Source organism: Eurosta solidaginis, chromosome 5 (assembly GCF_040869045.1).
Source record: "Eurosta solidaginis isolate ZX-2024a chromosome 5, ASM4086904v1, whole genome shotgun sequence".
NCBI lineage: Eukaryota > Metazoa > Arthropoda > Insecta > Diptera > Tephritidae > Eurosta > Eurosta solidaginis.
The window spans coordinates 49,724,545-49,745,021 of NC_090323.1; the positions used below are offsets into that span (position 1 = coordinate 49,724,545).

Consider the following 20,477-nt stretch of genomic DNA (forward strand, 5'->3'; position numbering starts at 1 on the left):
TAATGATTTTAATATATGTGACCCGGCCTATGAAAAGGAGTCTTATGTCTCAAAAAAAAGAAGAGCACAAACGTGCTGAAGAAATTCATTGTTTATCTTTAACAGCTTTTCATAGGCCGGGTCATATATGGAAGTCTATATCTATCTCGATTCCTTTATACCTGTACCACCAACCGTTATACAATCAAAGTTATAATACTCTGTGTATAAGTACAGCTGTGTATAAAAATGGAGGGCAAAGTAAAAGAGAATGTATTGTGAGAGGGAAGAGGGGAAGCGAAGCTCACTTTTGAAATGTAGGCAAATAAGTTTTCGAGCAGAACAAAGTGTGCCGCGTACTCTAATATAATATTAAAAACACGAGTATCAAACATAAGAAGATACCATATGGTTTTACGGTCTAGGCAAGGGGACTGCGAAAATTTTATGAAATTTTGGAAAATGGTACTTACTGTTTCTGGCAAGAGGGCGACGATATTTCAGTTCTAATTTTACCAAAAAAATTGATAATGCAACAAAGGTTTATCTGAAAATTCCTACAAAGAAAAATGCTAGTAACATAATTTTTTAAAAGAATTTATCAAGAAAATTATATACGAACCGTTTTAACTTCGGTTGTATGGAAAAAAATATAGTTTTACCACTGATATCGTGATACACATGTCCACTAAAGTTTTATATAATACATATCTCACTTTACTTTTAACATTTTCCATGCACCCTGTAAACAAACAAGAAAAATTGTAAGCTTATATATGTATATTGCTGGTAGGTATATGTCTATCTTCTCACTCTACTCTGCGTGTTGCCACATACTTTGACATAAAATGTTCATGTTTGACGTTTTTCAATTACAATTACAACACTCTCGCCATTGGCACATACACATAGGCACATACTCTGTCATAATAAACAAAATAATATTAATATCAATGATCCATGCACACGCATCCATTTATCCCACCACGAAAAACAACAACAAAAAATTTGCAAAATGCACATTTATTTTAATGTTTGTTCTTTTTGGGTTTGAATTTTGATATGACCGTTTTGACGCATTCAACACCTCAAAGTGACAATCAAAACAACTGTCAGTTGTTATTCGTCAATGCGCAGTTCCGCAATTGTTTTTATATCATCCATTAAAGTATTTTGCATATATCAATATGCCATTTATGCAATGTTTTTTTTTTTTTGTTTTTTTGCATTAATGCGATACTCATTTTATTGCCAAAGTTGTCAGTTGAATTGTTTTGTTGAATTGTTTATGGTGGATAGGTCAATTGGGTAGTTTTTGATGTTGGCTGCAAATTCAACTAAATAGTTGTCATGCATTTTCAGACTCATACTACTTTTTTGAGTTTTCTGGTATTTTAGCACTCTTATCCGGTTGCACGATCATTTGTTTTTATTTTTATTTGCCATTTCCCTGGGCGCTTTCGGAACGCCCCGGATGGCACATTTCCATAGCAATAAAATGATGACAATGTTGATGATAATCACGTGACAGCTAAATATCAATGCTAATGCTGTGAGTTTTGTTGATTATATGGCAAAAAAAGCTATTAAAATATTTTTCCATTATCGCTTTGTTTGAATGCCGAAAAAAGAAATGCACTTTTGCATATGAGTGAGCCATTTCAGATATGTATGTACACTAGACTGGGTCGATTTATTAACCGATATCGCGCCATTGATTTTTCGATAGGATTCGGGCTCAGGAAAAAAAAGTTCCACTACGCATACCAAAAAAAATAATTTTCCAGCCTGCAAAAAAAATGAAAGAAGGGTAAATTTTTCGACCAAAACACTCCCCAAAACCCAAAAAATATTTTTTTTCTTCAAAAAACTGTTGTAAAAACGTTGGCGATAACAGTTTTTTGAAAAAAATACTTTTTGGGTTTTGGAGAGTGTTTTGGTTTACCCTTTCGTCATTTTTTTTTTAGAGGCTCGAAAATTATTTTTTTGGGTATGCGTAGTGGAACTTTTTTTCCAGAGCCCAAATCCTACCGAAAAATCGATGGCGCGATATCGGTTAACTTTCGTCCATACAAATCGACCCAGGTTAATGTACACGCAGTGGCCAAGAGCGCAGAAAAGTCTGGAAATGTTAAACTAGCTTTGTCCGTGATTATTTCTCATGAGTTACTCCGATTTCATTGCTTTGCAATATACTTCAAAATAATTTAATATGTGTACACTACTGGTAATATACGTTTCTTATAAGTTCAACTGTTCTACAAATTGATTCTAAAGTATTTTATGATTTCTAAATTGCATACAAACAAAACCTTCAAAATAAAACGGAAAAGGCAATTGACGAAAAGGTGTAGAACAGAAAGACATGGCTGACATCGCTTTGGTCAAATCCCACTTCCAAGAGAAAAGGTTCTGAAGGGATTGACAAACACGAACACATTCTAAATTTCAGTAAAGTTGATACATTTTTGAAAAGTCATCTGTGGTTGACTTTTATATGGATGTGATGCATGGTTTATCGGAATTATGTTCCTATTACAATATTGTGGCGAATATTGGTATGTCACGATGCAGCTGGTAATAAATGTTAAACAACAACAACAGCAAGGCAAACAGATGAATGAGAAAACAGACACACATACATTTACACACACATACATATAATGCAACAGTGAATATAAGATGCAGAGGTATGGGAGAAATTAATAAGCAACTAATCGAAAAGGCTGATAGACACTATGCCAGACCCTGGGAGAAATAGATGAACGAAGCCACTGACAGTATAAAAGCAGCCAAAGATAGGGGATAATTAGTTGGTTTGATTTTTTGCCGACCACCGTGTTTCGGTGAAAAAAAAAGCTTTTATAATGAATGAATGAATGAATTAATGGGTTCGCCCCTCGGTAGTGATTTGGCAAACTCTCCGAGTGTTTTCTGCATTAAAAAGCTTCTCAGTGAAAACTTATCTGCTTTGCAGATGTCGTTCGGAGTCGCAGTAAAACAATTAGGTATCGTCCCACCATATTATATGAAAAATTAAAAGGAGAACGAACCCGATGTAAATTGAAAGAGAAGCTTGGCCTAAATCTCTTCGGGAGTAATGTTTTTTTCTTTGGTTTTAAAACTTTGTAAGTGAAGTACGCTAGTAATTTAATTGTGAAGAACTACTCCCATAGTAGTGTTTTAAACAAAGAATATTTTGCTATACTGAATATTTGAGTTATCGAATCGAACGGTAACAGAAGATGCAAAAATGTTGAGGATTTCTAAAAATTCGTTACAATATGTACTAATATATATACCAATTAACAAAAGGCTAAATTAATTTAGACTGAAATTAGTGGAATAGAAATTAGTTGACAGGTAAGAACCACCTCTAACTAGTTTTTGGCCATTACTATAAGAAAGAAGTAGATCGTGCGCTTCGGGATATTCATACCTGGGCATCTAATGTCGGGTTGAAAGTCAATGCGGAGAAGACGGATATGGTCTTGTTTACAAAGATGTACAAGGTCCCAAATTGGACCAGGCCTAAGTTAGGAGGTGTGACCTTACAGGATAAACCTTGCACAAAATATCTAGGAATCATCGTAGACAGTAAGCTGTCGTGGAAACTCAACGTGGAGGAGAGGGTCAAGAAGGCCTCAACGGCACTCTATGCATGTAAAAGAATGCTGGGGTGTACGTGGGGCCTATCGCCCTCTATTTCTCATTGGGTTTTTACAGCGATTGTAAGCCCTATTCTATACTATGGAGTTCTTGTTTGGTGGAAAGCCACACAAAAAACAACATACCTCAAAAAATTAGAGGGGGTATGCAGACTATCGATGCTTAGCATTACGGGAGCTCTGAAAAAAACCACGACGGCTGCACTGTATGCCATTCGGCACATCCCACCTGTAGACCTGGTAGCAAAGAACAAAGCGTTAACGACCGCACCAGGCTCGGTGCTTCGGGGCATCTTGAGCGCCGACCATATGGCCATAGTAGTATAGCGTCATCAATCACAAGACGAACAGACTACATGATTCCCTATCTGCGCCTCGAGGGAGATCTTAAGGCCACAATAGAAGTGGAAGTTTGGCACAAGGGCGCGCAAATGGCGTACGAGGCGATACATGTGTACACCGACGGTTCCAAAGTAGTGGAAGGAGTAGGGTCTGCGGTATACTACGCTGACCGGAAATCAGCAGATCTTTCAGGCTGCCGTGTTACTGTAGCGTTTTTCAAGCGGAAATATTAGCCGTAACCAAAGCAGTAGATACCTTGGAAGAGAACAGCTTAAGCTGCAACCGTGTTAACTTTTATATTGACAGTCAAGCAGCAATTAAGGCAATAGTCTCGCATAGCACAGCATCTAAATGTATGTTAGAGTGTAAGCAGTCTCTGCAGAGAATCGGGACAGGGAGAAGCATACATATATATTGGGTCCCAGGGCATATGGGAATAGATGGGAATGAAAAAGCGGACGAACTAGCTAAAAAGGGCGCATCCCTTGAAGCTTGATCCGTAGATGTCCCAATTAGATTGGGCGAGATTAAGCGAAGGCGAGAGATGCACATGATCGACCAAGCGGAAAAGGCGTAGGTTCAAGCGCGGGGCTGTAAAGTGTCGAAGATTATGTGTAGGTCTTACAACCTTAGACTAACACAATTGCTTCTATCATTAAAAAGAGAGGATTGTAGACTTATGAAGGGTATTCTGACTGGAAACTGCCTTCTGGTGTCACATGCCTTTAAATTAGGCTTGGTCAGAGATAGCAGATGTAGGAAGTGCGGGTTGGAGGAGGAAAGGATCGAGCACGTTCTGTGCTCCTGCCCTGCACTTTCCAGGCTAAGACTCCAGCTATTAGGAGTGATACAGCTGTCAGATCTAGAAGCAGCAAGTGGCTTAAGTCCTAGGAAGCTTCTAGTATTTTCCAAGAGGATGGAGTTATTTTATAACATAGGTCCTGGTTTTTGATAGGGTTTTTCAGATTGGTCGTTAAAACAAACTTCTGGTAACACTACGGACTCAATCAGTCTATGTGAGGTCCTCCTGGACCGGCCAGTTCAACCTACCTAGATTATGACTGTGGCAAAGTCGTCTAAGTATCCTAAACCAATGAGTAACTGGCATTTAAATGACTAAGAATTGATCCTTGTGCAGCTCCGAATAAGACTTTCCGGTCCGAGGGCAATTAAAAAGTTTGGTATTTAAGAATGTGACCACTGAGATATTTTTTGATTACGATACATTAGGATTCGAACTAGGGTAAAGCTTAAAATCACGCTGCCTGTGTGATATTTCATAAGAATACTTATGGCGCCTGCGATAATTGGTTTTAGAATCTTTTCAAAAATTTGATTTGTTTGCAGTATGCGTAATGGTATGTAAGATAATGTTGTGCCCGGATATCATCTTCCCTTACCCATTCTTGCATTCTGCTACATTTTCAAGATTCTGGAAGAAATCCTTCCCACATATATGAGTAATACTTATCCATGATGACCTTTGGATGTATTTTTCCATATTCTTAATTTCCTCTTGTCCTATTGTTTTTTGAAATTCCTACTGAAAGTTGTAACTCTGCTGAGGTGACTCCTTAAGGCTGTATCTTACTTTGCTTTCTGCACCCTTACCTAAACATTTTTAGTACCATTTTCCCGGTTCCCGAGACTCCATGTAGGCATCTAATAGAGTCTTCCCATTTCTTGCTTCTTGCTGTTCGTAAAGCAGTCTTCAACCGCTTTTCCACTTTTTGTACGACTTTTCTTCGGCAATAGCTTGTCTTCTTATCTTTGCTATTTCTTTGTTGCAAGCTTGATTGACGTACAGCGTTCTAGCTTCAACACGCTCTCGGCGCGTGATGAATCGAGATTCACGAAAAAAATGCCTAGGTTTAGACATTAAAGCGCGAAAAGCGGCGAAGAATTATTAGCATTAGTGACTGAACTTTTGTTATTTCTTATGCTTTGTGTAAACGAATCGTTATTCCTCTTTGCTCATCATTCATCATAAATTGGCGCCTAACCGAATAAGCGGTTTTTGGTCGTTTCGTAGCAGGTCACGTCAGCTATCCTTGTCTCGCTATAACTGACGCCAATTGGGAGCACTATGGGAGGTCAAATCCTCCTCTACACTTACAGAGCTGTTGGTGTTGCTCAATGTCAGGTGGTTGAGCCTTTTTACTTTGCAGAGAATTTTAATTCAGACATTGCAGCATATAATCAACTTCTTTCAACAAAAAGATGGTGAGTGTCGATTCTATTATCGTGAGTCTGCCCCAGCATCTGGTGAATTATGCAGATCTGATCAGTAGTAGATTTACCAGTCTTCCGCACAGTACGCTAGAAAGGCCCTTAACGCAATATTAAGCATTCGGATTCCACGGTGATTTGCGCCAACTTCTAAGTAAAATTTTTAACTTTTCATTACTGTTTAAACTCTGCCAAAAAAGTAAGCTTTTCTGATACTCATAGAGGCGTTTAATTTATGTGTATAAATATAATTAAAAACGCGTGTCAGTGATGCTGCTAGCTTTTGCGTTCATAATCAGTGAAGCTGAAGAATAAAGAAAATTAAAAATGCTTACGCCCAATAAGAGCCACAGGATCCTTAAGGGACAAGCAGTAAGAAAGTCAAGCAACAAACACACGCACACAAAAGCTTTGTTTACACACAACAGCATAACGGCATAATAAACTCGTATTTTATTTAAACTTATGTGTAATCGAAGCGACAACTTTTATCTGAAAATGCTGAAAAGGAAATCCGCACTGCGCGCTACACTGGCAATGTGACGGAAACTAATATAAATAAAATTTCAATTACTCAACAATTAATTTTGTCTTTTTTCATTTTTGTTAGTTATAGTCGTTCATTTGTCCAAGCGTAAAAAGAGCTTCAAGCGTTAGCTGCCTCTAACCGCGATGGCGTGCTTTCTGTAACGCCTTGAAAGTTTATAGAAGTAAGTCAAGCGTTAACTATACAAACCTCAACCCATAGTCGACCAAACGATCAGCTCACCGACGACCAAATAAAAAAAACAACGCCTTCAGCTGTTAACTAATTCGATTCGAATGCGCTTCAGTGGAGCATTTACGCGTAGTAAATGAAACTGCAGCGCTCGCCAAGAACTTCTTGGTCTGGCTGCTGTTTGGCCACCATAAGGTTTCCGGCACGATACTAAAATCTTAATCGAAAGAACAATGAAAGTGTTGTTGTTATTAACGAATGTTGTATTTGTGTGCGTAGTCGAATTACTCTTACAATTCTTCTGCAAGTAAGCAAGGCTTGGGGGAGGACGAAGAGTTTTGAAAACTAAATTTCTAAGATATTGCCTCATAAACATTCAGCTTTGACATTGAAGCTTCTCCTCAGTTAACTTAGCTTGCGTTTAGTTACTTGCTTGTGGAAAATTTGTTAGAAAATATTTCTTTGTGAATTTGGAATTTAGAAACTCCTGCTGTGCAACTCCTTTGCAAGGAAATAAAACATTGTCGCTGATTCGCTCAGTTGGCGGAAATGAAGTGCAAAGTCGTGTTCATTGGCAAAGCATTATATGAATTGAATTGTCTCGTTATTTCTTTTTTACTTTAAAAGTTTAGCACTTCAATTGAATTGTAGTTTTTACTCGAGCGATAATAGGCAAAGTGCATGCATTAATGCATAATTCCAAGTAAGTAAAAATAAATTTAATATCATTTTACATTGAATAAATGACACAAATTTTTAGATAGAGACTTGCTTTAGGCGATAGCATTGAAGAAATGTTAGTCTTATATAAGACTTATGTCTACCACAGCGGCTATGTGAGAAATCGCGAAGTTTTGAGCTAAGATGTTAGGTTTGTGGTAGAAAAGAGATTTCGTCGCGAAATATTTTCGTTCAAGGCTGTGAAAGAGTGTCTCGCTGAGATCCGCATTATGGTGAAGTTTCTCAATATCTCGTTTATATGTGCTTACGCATCTATAGACGATGCGGACGAAAAGTAGAAGGACGCATTTTATGAAAAGTTAGCAAAAACTCACGATGACTGTACCTCCAGATTTTAAAATCTGGCTGGGCGGCTTTAATGTAAGGTGGGTAAGTAAGGGGCTTTGGCCCTACAGTCGAAAAACTTAGCTTCAATAATGTAACCTCTCCCAATGGGTTGATCTAATTGACTTCGCCGCGGATACAAATATGATCATCCGCAGTACCAGACTCCAGCATATAATGATACCCAAGCTGTAGGGTTATATTTATATTCAACTTTAAATGTACCTTCGTTAAATAAATTGAATTTTTGTTCTTGTTAATTTTTTATATTTCAATTTTGAAATAATAATTTTGAAAACGAATTGTTAGCATACATTTAGGAGTTAATATTAAAAGATATTTTATATAAAAATAATTAGTGGTATATTTATTGCATACTACATTGGCGATCCTGCCAGGCCTTTTTAAAAAAACTTACAGCAAGAAGAAAAACTTATTTACTTACTTAATTGGCGCTTAACCGTCTAAACGGTTATGGCCGTCCAGCAAGGCGCGCCAGTCGCTCCTTCGCTCCGCCAACCGGCGCCAATTGGTCACACCAAGGGAGTTTAAATCGTTTTCCACCTGGTCCTTCCAACGGAGTGGGGGCCGCCCTCTACCTCTGCTTCCATAGGCGGGTTCCGATAGAAACACTTTCTTGGCCGGAGCATCATCTTTCATTCGCATAACATGGCCTAGCCAGCGCAGCCGCTGCGTTTTAATTCGCTGGACTATGTTGATGTCTGCGTATAGCTCGTACAGCTCATCATTAAATCTTCTTCGGTACTCGCCATCGCCAACGCGTAGAGGTCCATAAATCTTTCGAAGAACTTTTCTCTCGAACACTCCCAAAGCCGCTTCATCTGCTGTTGTCATGGTCCATGCTTCTGCCCCATATAGCAGGACGGGTACGATAAGTGACTTGTAGAGTATGATTTTCGTTCGCCGAGAGAGGACTTTACTTTTCAATTGCCTACCTAGTCCAAAGTAGCATTTATTGGCAAGATTGATTCTTCGCTGGATTTCAGTGCTGATGTTGTTGCTAATGTTGATGCTGGTTCCCAAATAAACGAAGTCTTTTACTATTTCGAAATTATGGCTGCCAACAGTAGCGTGTTTGCCAAGGCGCATATGCGCTGACTCTTTGCTCGATGACAGCAGGTACTTCGTTTTGTCCTCATTCACCATCAAACCCATCTTTACCGCTTCTTTTTCCAGCTTGGAGTAAGCAGAACTAACAGCGCGGGTGTTTAGGCCGATGATATCAATGTCATCAGCATTTGCCAGTAATTGCACGCTTTTATAGTATATTGTTCCAGTGCGGTTAAGTTCTGCAGCTAGTATAATTTTCTCCAGCATCAAATTAAAGAAATCGCACGATAGGGGGTCACCCTGTCTGAAACCTCGTTTAGTTTCGAACGGCTCGGAGAGGTCCTTCCCAATTCTGACTGAGCTGATGGTGTTGCTCAACGTCATTTTGCACAGCCGTATAAGTTTTGCGGGGAAACCAAATTCAGACATAGCGGCATATAGGCAGCTCCTTTTCGTGCTGTCGAAGGCGGCTTTAAAGTCGACGGGAAGAAAAACGCTCATCGTTAATTTAAAACTAAGGATCACGCTGATTTGTGGGAAGTATATTTAGAAGCGCTATTGGAATTATCAAAAATCGAAGCTAAAACAATGCTGTCTTATGTTGCGAATAATGAAAGCGGAGAATCTGATATATCAATTTATTAAGTGATCGAGTCTATTGAACCAACTAATACAAGAGTTTATATGTAGCAGTTTATTTTCGTTCCAAGCATTTGGAAACGGCAAATGATTCACCTATACAACAACAAGCTGAAGCGAACGCAGCCAAACAGGCATTAGAAAATTAGCGTGATTTATTCCCTCAATTGGATCATCAAAAATGTGTTATTGCAAAAAGTATTAAAAAGCAAAAATTAGATACAAACATAAAGCAGTGCGATTTATTAATAAAATACTGTATATAATTAAAATAATTAAAAAATAAAATCTTAATTTAACTAAAAGATTAATTTAAAATAAAGAGCAGAAAATTTACAAATGCTCAGTGCAATTACTTTTTAATATTTTTGAGATACTGAAAGCTGAATATATTAAAGGTAGAAATCAAATAAGCAAAAATTAAGCAATAACACCACAAAATCGTGTAAGAAAACAAGCAGCAATAAAAATAACTACAATAGAAAGCAGGAACAAATAACAACAAATATAATAGGAACAACAACTCACTTGCGAGTGCAGAGAACGTGTGGAGCAGGAACTTAAGAATTTGTTATGAAATTTTGGATCTTCTAGACAAACATATTATTTCGAAATAAGTAAAAAATATACAATTGCGACAAATATTTGGTGAGCTGTATCTAGCATTAATATTGGTTTTGTAAACGCTCCTTTCCGGACTCTTTTATTTCTTCCTATAATATAATTTTTGTAATTATTTTTATTAACAATGCTTCATTCACCATCAATCACCGTAAACGATTCGCTTATTGATTAGGATAATGAAAATTATCAAAATGTGAATCAACATAACGAAATTTTTGCTACATCGATAAAACTTACCCAATTTTGGACTAATTGCCCTGAACCATGGTTCATCCATGCTGAAATGCAATTTAGTCGAAAGAACATTACTCAGGATGGGACAAAATATGAATATGTCATAACTGCACTTCCGCAAGATGTAATTATGACAATTCTTGATTTTATTCAAAATCCTCCTAAAGATGACAAACCTTCTGAGTTTTATCGGTCTCTAGTGCTACTCTCTGGAAACAATTTTAGCAAAGAAATTCTTAAAAAGCTGTGGATAAGGAAGTTGCCAAAAAACTTAAGTATTATTTTTGCTAATTCGAATTCGACTGAAATAAGTGAATTAGTTAAATTAGCCGATAATATTTGGGAAGCTTATAATAAAAATGAAATAGCTTGACTTAGTAATTTTCCAAATTCTAAAAGCGAAAATGCATTTATTTCAAATTTTGTTCAAAAAACTAACATTATTTGCAAAAATTTTGAAAAATTATCATTAGAAATCAGTGAAATTAAAAATCAGATGAGTCAAAATTATTCAAGGCCCCGATCTTTTAGTAGGTATCGTTTTAGAAGTCCCCCTAGATATAGATCAAAGTCTCGTGACAACCCAAATTGGTAATCAGGCTTTGACGTGCAAACAACCATGCGCTTTTAAAAATAACAATAGTTCGTCAAATTAAAGTCATCCGTGGTTGCGGCGACACACAACGGAAATCTAAACCTTTTTACATGTCGCTTATTTATTTTTGATAAAACAAAAATTCAATTTATTTAAAGTAGGTACATTTAAAGTTGAATATAAAAATAACCCTACACAAGCTACTCGGCTGTCTCTGATCGAAGAACATGAAACCAAATCCATCACATAGAGATCGACAGCAGACATAGTTCCAGTGTCCTGGATTTGTGCACTCTGTCAGGACCAAATATCGCCTCGGACTACTACCTTGTGGCAGTCAAGAAATGTACACGCCTTTGTGCAGCAAAATAAGTACACGAAGTGAAACAAGGAAAGTATGCCGTCGAAAACCTTCTCACGAAACAGACAGCTGATGATTATTCAACCCGGTTCTCGTACCTGCTCACCGAGAGCAATCTTTGACTTGACTATGTAACCGAGCAGTAAGAGCGTATTCCTCTCCCATTACGTACCGCCGCTGCTGATACCAGAAGCAGAATGGCGTGAGTGTGAGGAGCTTCAGATGCTGACTTATAAGAATAATACACAAAAATTCTACCAAAAAGTTCGGCAGATAATGGAAGGTTTTAAGACCGGGGCAGAAGCCTGCAGGAGTGATAATGGTGACCTGGTAACGGACGTTCAGAGTGTGCTTGAGTTGCAGGATGAACACTTCTCCTCTTGCTGTATAGCGAGCGCGAAGACCAACCCGATACCTTAATCACCGATGATGGAAAACACTTCCCGCACCCGACTATGACGAAGCGAGAGTGGTAATAATCCGGGCAAAAAAAAAAACACAAGGCGCCAGGTTATCACGGAATACCCGCCGAGCTATTCAAACACGAAGGCGAAGGGCTAGTAAAGAGCTGGAACCAACTCCTTTGCAAAATATAGTAAGATGAGCGCATACCTCCGGATTGGAACTTAAGTGTACTCTGCCTGGTTAAGCCACGTATATGGCTCTATCTAGAGTGACTGTGTGAAAGACTGAAACCTATAGTCAACAAACTGATTGGACCTTATCAGTGCGGCTTCTTACTAAAACTACTATCTACCAGATCTTAACTATGCCCCAGATCCCGTAGAAGACTTACGATGAGAGAATCGATACTCACCATCTTTTCGTCGGCTTCAAGGCAGCTTTTTACAGCGCGAAAATAAACTGTTTGTATGATGCCTTGTCTGAGTCCAAGTTCTCCGAAAAGTTAATAACACTCTGTCAAATGACGTTGAGTAACGTCACAAGTTTCGTAAGGATTGCGAAGGACGAATCCAAAAGAGGCTACAATCAAGGCGACTACCTTTTGTGCGATTTCTTTAACATAATGTTGGCGAACACAATTCTAGCAGAAGAATTTTTCCGTGAAGGTACAATCTATTATAATAGCGTATAATTACTGTAGGCCCGAATAAGCACGTTGTGAGTTCTCCAATCTCTAGAATAGATAAAGAAGCAAAATGTTGATCCTGCGATAAATGAGGACAAGACAAAATACCTGCTGTCATACATAAAAGAATCGGCGCATTTGCGCCTTAACAGCCACGTCAATGTTTACGGGTATAAATTCGAGACTGTGAGGGATTTCGTCTATTTGGAAACTAGCATTAACAGCAAAAAGTATGTAAGCTCAGAAATCAAAGAGAGATCAACTCTTGCCAACAAGTGCTTCTTTGGACTGAGTAGGCAATATAAAAGAAAAGTCCTCTCTCGACGAACAAAAATCACGCTGTATATTAGATTTACGCAGATATGAATATAGTGGAGGCTTCACTGTCTACGTTACGGTAAGCAAATGACAAAGAGGTTTCGATCTAGAAAGTATTTCAGTCGACACCATAGCTTGGAAGTAGAGGAAGGGGGAGACCTCCACTGAGTTGGACGAGGCATGTGGAGGAGGACTTGACTTCCCATGGTGCTCCCAAATGGCGTCAGCTATTGCGAAGCAGTGATAGCTGGCGCGGCTTGTTGTGGATCACTTAAGGGATTAAGCGCCAATAAATTATGATGATATATATCTGGATCTGGATTATGCTATTTAGTCGTAGCCAATAACCCCTTGAATAACGGTCAAGATAAATCAACGAATTCAGTTGTGGTGATCGGCCGATTAGTAGAGCAAACCCGAAAATTTCTATTCGTCCTTGTTTATAAAACCACCTTTGGATTGAAATTAATGAAGGTCACTTAAAAATCAATCGCCAGCTTACGGCGATGCTGCTTAGTTTCTTAAATATGCCGTTCCGTGTGATACTTGCGAAATATTTTGTTTAATATAGGAGCATTTAGGAGCACATTTCAAATCCATCGTGAGAGGTAGAAGTATCAGATATTCTAGAAAATGAGCTGACTTGAAGAAAGGAACTTTTCGGCAAACTTCAGTAGAATACTTATAATATTGTTGAGGAAATAAGGAAGGGTTGAACTGAATATGTTTGAAGGCCATACGAAAAAAACCACAATAAGTTATCAGGACTCATGTTATAGTCCTATAGGTAACTACTAGAAGTTTCCTAAGACCTAGCTTAATTGCTTCCTCCAAATCTGGGGACTCTGCCGCCTTGGTAGCTAGAACGATTACCGCTCGAGCGCAGGACACGAACACAGAACGTGCTAAAGCGTTCTTCCTGCAACTCGCTCTTCTACATCTGATTGATTTTCCTGATAAGACCCAACTTATAAGCATGTGACGCCAGACGTCAGCTAGTAGGCTCATCATGAGCCTCAAGCTCCTTAGAGACATTAACAAATTTTTGAGTCTAACCTAGTAGGATTTTTGAAATGTTGCAGCACCGCGCGTCCTTTTCCCTACCTTTGTACAAGAAGTGTGGCTTGAAGAAATTGTGCTTTAATTACGTTTGCTTTTTCTAAATACAAAGCGAATAATCCTATTTTACAAACCCCTTAGGCCACCATTACTCTCACATTTTAACATAAATAACAATTCGTTTTCGTGCATCATTAAACCCATTTCCGTTATCATAACTACGGCTCCGTACTACGGCCATAACTCAAAACAACAATTAATATTATTAGAACATCTCTCATATACATATTTCTCCAAATTATTATAAATACCAAATACTTCACACACATATACATCTGCCTAATATCTTATGTATCCCTTAAAGTTAAACCTCTTGGAAGATACCGTTCGCTTCATGTGACTTTCCTGTTTGCTAATTAGCGAGCATATCCTCTGAGCCTCTTTTACAAGGTAACAAATATCTTGCCAATCAGCGTAGCTAAAATGGCGAGCCAAATACATTTGTAAGTAAGTAAACAAATGATTGTAACAACAAAAGAATACATACAAAAGTATTATCTTTTAGCTAATGTCAGTTTGTAAGCCAAACTAAGAAGTTGCAAAAGCATTTGAGCTGGATATGAAATGTTAAGGTGTTTGCTTTTGTGTTACGTGCTGGCTTAAATTGTTTAATTTTAAGTACGTGCAAGTTGACACTTTGTACAAATGTACAAAACAAAACGAAAAAAGAAAATGAAAAAAAAAAAATAATAAGAGACAAAAACAATAAGGCAAAATATTTAAGTGAAATGTTTGTGTTGGAAAAAGTTTTCTTATTATGTGGCTGCTCTTCATGTTGGCATATGAAAGTCAATGAGTCACTTTGAATTTGAGACAAGCTAATAGGATACAGGAGTAAACAGGGCTGGATTCACTCATACGTCGAGTCTTTTTTCACAGTCCTGACAATTAATTTCATGCCTGAATACATGCAAGCTTTTCTTGAAATAATTTGCGCTGACTTTAGATTATGTTGTTGTTGTAGCGATAAAGATACGGATATAAAAAAGCACTAGTAGATAAGCTTAAAAAGACGCATGGAGATCAAAAATAAATATTGAAAAGGAAAATAATAACACCTGGACGAATATGGCATATACTGGAAAAGCAATATATAAATTGGCAAACACGTCGTTCACAACTTCGAACAATCTAGGGCGAAACCAAGAACTAACACTAACGCAGAGGATCGATTAGGAGCCAGGGCGTATACAAACTTACCTGTAGATGCCAAAACAGTAACATAGGACAAACGGGACGGCAAATAAGAACGAGGATCAGGGAACACATTAGAAACACGGAATCCAAACATTATACGAGAGTCTAACTTCGCGAATCACGTGGTCGAAAATGAATGTTCCCCAGCAAACATGAATAAAAAAGTTAGGGTCCTTCACATACAAGCAAAAGGCCGCCGTCTCAACGTACTCGAAAAGATGGAAATCTACAAACAGAAAGCATTCGGCGGTGGAATAAAAAACGAACAGACTATAGTGATATTTTCTCACTCAAAATTCCTATTGTCGAAAATAAGTTTTCAAAATTACTTAATGAATTTCCATCTATTACCTGTGAACCAGATTATACTAAAAAAGTTAAACACCATACGGTTCACAGGATAGAAACAAAAGGTATTTTACCATTTTCGAAACCAAGACGTCTTGATCCAATCAAACTTAAAATTGCTAAAGTTGAATTTGAATTTTTAGTTAAAACGGGTATATGCAGACCCTCAAATTCTCTTATTGCATCTCCACTTCATCTCGTTCCTAAAAAAGAACCAAATGATTGGAGACCTTGCGGAGACTATCGAAGACTTAATTTTATTACTACACCAGATCGGTATCCTTTACCACATATTCACGATTTAACAATTGATTTAAAAAACAAACAATATTTTTCCAAAATTGATCTTGTGCGTGCTTACCACCAAATTCCAATGGCAGAAGAAGACATTCATAAAACTGCAATAACTACCCCTTTTGGAATGTTTGAATTCGTAAGAATGCCTTTCGGTTTACGAAACAGTGCTCAAACTTTCCAACGCTTTATTAATGAAGTATTTTCTGATTTCGATTTTGTATTTACATACATTGATGACATTCTTATTGCCAGTGATAATGAAGATCAACATATAAATCATTTAAAATCAGTTTTCAAAAGACTTGAAGAATATAATTTAAATATCAAACCTTCAAAATGTACTCTCGGTGTAAATAAATTAAATTTTTTAAGTTACGAAATTTCAGGCGAAGGTATTAAACCATCTTTAGATATAATTGAAATCATAACAAATTTTGAAAAACCAATTTCTATAAATAAATTACAAAAATTTTTAGGTATGATAAATTACTATCACAGATATATTAAAATGTTAGCAACAGAACTTAGTCCTCTGCATGAAATGTTAACACATGCAATTAAAAACAAACTCAAACAATTAAATTGGACAAATGAAGCCACAACAGCTTTCGAAAATGTTAAAAAAACTTTTGCTAAAAATACTTTACTTACACATTTCGACAAAAATGGTATTTTATCATTAGCAGTAGATGCATCAAATGTTGCTATTGGATCAGTTCTTCAACAAACTAGCAATAATATACTAGAACCCTTAGCTTATTTTTCAAGAAAATTAACTACAACAGAAACTAAATATTCAACATTTGATCGTGAACTTTTGGCAATTTATAATTCAATTAAACATTTAAAACATTTTCTTGAAGGTAGAACTTTTACAATTTATACTGATCATAAACCTTTAATTCATGTTCTAAATTCTAAAGTAGACAGATCTCCTCGTCAACTACGTCATCTTGAATATATTGCTCAATTTACAAATGATATTCAATATATACGTGGAAAAGACAACATAGTTGCCGACACACTTTCCCGTATTCCAGAAATAAATGCAATTTCAACTCAAGATATAAATTTAGAAACTTTATATAAAGAACAACAAACTGATACATTTTTACAAAAAACCATTTCTGATCCAAATTCTAAAAATAATTTAAAAGAAATTCATATTCCAGTTATTAATTTAAACATATGGTGTGATGTTTCTCTACAACCTTTTCGACCTTATGTTCCACATTCTATGAGAAGAATTATATTTGACAAAATTAATGATTGATGAATTAATTATTTCAAATAGTAATAAAGAACATGATTTTTCTAATGACGCTCTTCATAAAATAAGAGAATATTTTTCGCTTGTTCGTTCTAAAGTTTTTCATCATAACAAAGAAAATTTTTTCGTTCATAAACAATTAGAAAATTGTGATTATCTTTTTGTTAAAGTTCTTCGTAAATCTAATTTAGAATCACCTTATGAAGGACCTTTTAAAGTTATCTCTAAGAAACATAAAACATTTACAATTCAATACAAAAATACTATTAAAAATATTTCAATTGATTTACTTAAACCAGCAAACATACTTATTAACACTAATTTAAATACAAATACATTAAACAACAAAAAACAAAAAAAGGTTACATTTAATATTAGTTAATAATTTGTTTGTTTAAAATTTTCTTGGAGGGGGAGTAAATATAGTGTTAACTACTTTGTACTCTTTACTTTAATTTTTAAAATAATTTTAATTGAGTTTTCGTGTTAACTTGAAATTATTCAAAAAAAAGAAATTTCTAATTAGTTGGAAAATATTTAAACTCAAAAATAAACAAAAATAAATTTTATATTTCAAACCAAAATAAAAGATTTTTTTAAAATATCAACTTGAATGTTGATATACAGACAAACACAATTTCTGACAAAATCGAACAGGTACAACAAACATACACCAACAAATAAACACAAAACAATAAACGCACCAAAGCAAAAAACCCACAAAGAAGGTCAAATGGCTAGAATTACTGACTTTTACCTGCCTCAGTCAGCCACACAAATCGACCACTATCGGTTCTGAATGAACATGAAAGCACGTACACACAAATATACACACGCATCAATTTTGACAATACGTGCTCATGTATCTACGAACTATAAATACAAGACAATAGACAGCAACAGATCAGAACGAAAATCGACACTGATGATGGCACAATGCCGAAACCGGTTTGTGTCGAAACAAAATTAAGGGATGACAGAAAATCGTTCCAATATACATCAGACTAGATGAAGGTTTTATGGATTATTGCATATGTTGATGGGACTTTGTCAGATATATATCTTGTACATACCGGTTACAAGCACCATTAAGGTACAATCCCGTCCATCTCGGGAACGATCTAATATGACCACATTGAAACTTTTAACTTGGGTCCGCCAGAACCTGCTAAATATCTGGAAACATATTCATATTTATTACACGATCACAGGTTTTCAATTGGGTTGCGGAAACTGTAAAGTTACAATGCTTTGTATCAAACTTATGAAACCTTTGAAAACCTTTTGATCATCTAATATAAAGGTAAAGCTTACTTAGTTTTCTCTCTTTTATTTTATACTATTTAGTGATGATTGGGGGAATCGCAATTTAAGAAAGCCTCCGGCACTCCAAAACAGAAAACAAAAATTCCAAAAAATTCCTAAAAACGAAGAAAAAATGCGATAAATTTTGCGTCATCGACGTGCTTCTCTTAATCTAGACCAGTAATTTTCTCAAAAACTGAGCCGTTTTTTCCTTGGTTATAGGAATAATTTATGGACATTATTTCCAAATTTTAGGCAATTTTTTTTGTGTAAAAATTTATCGCAAGATTCCCCCGTTTAATACGATTTTTCACCCATTTTATGTTATGAGTCTTGCACTCGCATTAGCCCCCGAAACTCGTTTAAAATTTCAAGTCTCTAGCATACAAATCTCAAGGGAATTGTCTTGTTATGTCGATAATTAAGCAACCTCGAGTAATTATTTTCTACTTTTGTTGCAGTTCATCGTTGTTCTGAACTATATATATATATGTGGAAGATTTGGCAAGCTTTTCCCATATGGTATATCCTGGAATCGGGTTGAGATATTACAAAAAATTGATATTTCAGTTAAAGCACTACTCAGCAGCTTTTATTTGGTATCCACATTGTCAAAGGATCCAAAAAAGGGTCTAGACCATTTAGGCTTAAAATGTATTCTTAAATATGTATGCAAGACCTCGGATGATGCAACTGTGAATGTTAAGTTAGGTAAGGTTAGGTAAGGTAGTAGCTGCCCTGGTATGGGAGCATCACATGGGCAGCATGAAGATCCGTTGTGATACCACATAAAATAACGGTGAATTAGCTTTAGCTACTTAGAGAATCATCACATGACAACCATATCGTTTCTAATGAGACCGATCTCAACTTTGGATAGATCCTGCGGAGGTCCAAATAAGTTGCGGCCGAAATATTTTCGCCTAATTCCGGGAAAACGCTGGGCAATCCAGTATAAAGTGACTCGATGATTCTACCTCATCATCCTCCATACAGCTGCAGCAGGATGGGGTTTCTATATATGTATATTGAGACGTACCGCATAGATTTCCATTGAACAGTGACCAAAAAACAAAGATCTCAATGACCATTGATATATGAGCTTTAGTGAACCTATTCATTTCGGCAAACCCCCTGCTATCCACTTCCGGCCAGAAGGATGTTGCTACCCTGCAAGACATTGTTTCCGCGCAGTGCTTACTGAGCTGACTCGAGGCTGATGTATATAGGAGCAGACCACAAGTAGCCAGCCGAATCTCGAAGTCCCTAAAGCCATCATTATCCTGTTAAATTGTACCGATGCGGGCTAAGAGATCCGCTTGACATTTGGCCGGAATATCACTTTGGCAGGGGAACCCCATAATCTTAATCATAAAATAGTTCGATGCAATCGTAATTGAAGTCAGGTACTTCCAGATTGCACCCGATCGCCCTCTAGCTGAACTCAAGTCTGAGAATTTCAGGGATGAAGATTGCATAGGGTGCAGTCATCGGCACACAATAGTCGGTCCTGTTAGGAATAAAGTCGAACCGGGTTAGAAGGCTAGAGTGCTCAAGTCAGAAAGCTCATAGCCCATATCACGAAGCCTGACCGACGACCGAGCCACGGCCGTCGTGGTCGGAAGAGAAGCTCTGCCTAAATCTGATTGGAGGTATATCACACCAAGTATTATTTTATTTATTATACTCAGCTGAGCAGAACTCACAGAGTATATTAATTTTGTTCGCATAACGGTACCCCGTAACGGAATTAACTAATCGCGATAGATATGGAAAAAGAAATTCATTTAACTATATCCGTCCGTCTGTCTGCCCGTAAACATGATAATTTAAGTAAATTTGAGGTATCTTAATTAAATTTGGTGTGTATATTCCTGGGCACTCATCTCAGATCGCTATTTAAAATGAAAGAAATCGGACTATAACCAGGCCTACTTTTTCGATATCGAAAATTTCGAAACACAGAAAAAGTGCCATAATTCATTATCAAAGACGGATAAAGCGATAG

The 20,477-nt window shown here is 36.8% G+C and overlaps 1 long non-coding RNA gene across 1 annotated transcript in view; it reads right to left on the reverse strand.

The window, feature by feature from the left end:
* Positions 1-469: 469 nt before the first annotated feature.
* Positions 470-20,477, reverse strand: part of LOC137251783 (uncharacterized) — a 29,444-nt gene continuing 9,436 nt past the window's right edge. The window contains exons 2-3 of the long non-coding RNA XR_010953342.1: positions 602-721; positions 470-536 (exon numbers count right to left, since the gene is read on the reverse strand). This is a non-coding gene — a long non-coding RNA (uncharacterized lncRNA). The remainder of the gene's footprint in view (positions 537-601; positions 722-20,477) is intronic.